Source organism: Beta vulgaris, chromosome 5 (genome assembly GCF_026745355.1).
Source record: "Beta vulgaris subsp. vulgaris cultivar EL10 chromosome 5, EL10.2, whole genome shotgun sequence".
NCBI classification, from domain to species: Eukaryota; Viridiplantae; Streptophyta; class Magnoliopsida; order Caryophyllales; family Amaranthaceae; genus Beta; species Beta vulgaris.
In genome coordinates, this window is record NC_079206.1 from 13,127,734 (window position 1) to 13,129,066 (window position 1,333).

At 35.1% G+C, this 1,333-nt stretch overlaps 1 pseudogene; it reads right to left on the reverse strand.

Moving 5' to 3' along the window:
- Positions 1 to 534: 534 nt before the first annotated feature.
- On the reverse strand, positions 535 to 1,030 carry LOC109136551 (putative cyclic nucleotide-gated ion channel 15; annotated as a pseudogene).
- Between the last annotated feature and the right edge of the window lie 303 nt (positions 1,031 to 1,333).

The following is a 1,333-nucleotide window of genomic DNA, read 5'->3' on the forward strand; positions in this document are numbered from 1 at the left end:
AGCTTATATATATATAGATGAGAATCCATACTTACATGAAAAATAAAAATGAATTTTACGTGCTATAACTCTTATGAATAAGTGATGTAACTCTAATGAAAAAGTGATGTAACTCTAATGAAAAAGTGATGTAACTCCAAAAAAAGAACATTAGGAAAAAAAAATTCAAAAAAGTTTTTTTTTTTTTGGGTTCACAATTTTTTAAAGGGAAATAACTATAATGAACAAGTATTGTAACTCTAATCCAATAATGTGGTTGAGATTCATTCTCATGTAAGGAGCAAGATCACATGAGAATGCTCCTTACATTAGAAATGAGAATGAATCTCAACCACATTATTGGATTAGAGTTACAATACTTGTTCATTAGAGTTATATCCCCTAACAAATTTTGAGTCCAAAAAAAAAATCGAATTTTTTTTGTTCTAATATTCATTTTGGAGTTACATCATTTTTTCATTAGAGTTACATCACTTATTCATAAGAATTATATCGCGTAAAATTTATTCTCATTTCTCATGCAAGTATGTATTCTCATATGAACTTACATTTCCTATGCTTACGCCATGCAGCTTGTATATAACAAGCAGCCCAAGTTCGCCACTAGCAAGATTAAAACCTGAGTCTATGCTTCAATTCTCTGCTATGAAGTTTTCTGAACTGTAAGGCTGAGAATCTCAAGTCATCTGCCTCGAGCACGAATGCTTCAATATCGGTGATAGCCTTGACAGTGAAAGTGGAAGATGGGAGGGTGTCTTTGTCGTTGAGGGGAGGTACGAGTGCCAAAGTAAGAAGTTGCTCGAAGCAGAATTCACCCAGGCCTACTTCAGAGGAGTTGAAGAACCCTACTCGACCACCATATGGTGTAAGAATAGAGATGGCCCCGGACTATGAAGAGCATCTCGGTTATAGGTTCACCTTCGGAGACAAGAAGTGTGTCTTCGGTGTAAAGTATAGGCTTTAGTCTCTCGCATATAGTGTCTAGCAAGCGATCATCCATTTGGTTAAATGAAGGAACCTGTTGTGCCATAATTATGCAAAATTATATAGGATCATAAGTACTAGTGTACTACTGTACATATAGATCTATTAATATATGCTAACAATTAACCAGGGACATTCTTGTATGTCTCATTCGTTACCCTCTAGGACGAAATGTGGTTACAGACATGAGATACGAGGACAATTAAATTATTTCTCATCCCAAATGATTACAAAATGATCAGATTATGTTAATTTTTGCGTGGGAAGAGATAGCGTTTGATTTGTCTTCGAAGATCAGGATGAAGTCCTTGTAGAAGACCTTCTTCATTAATACCTTGAGTAGCGACCC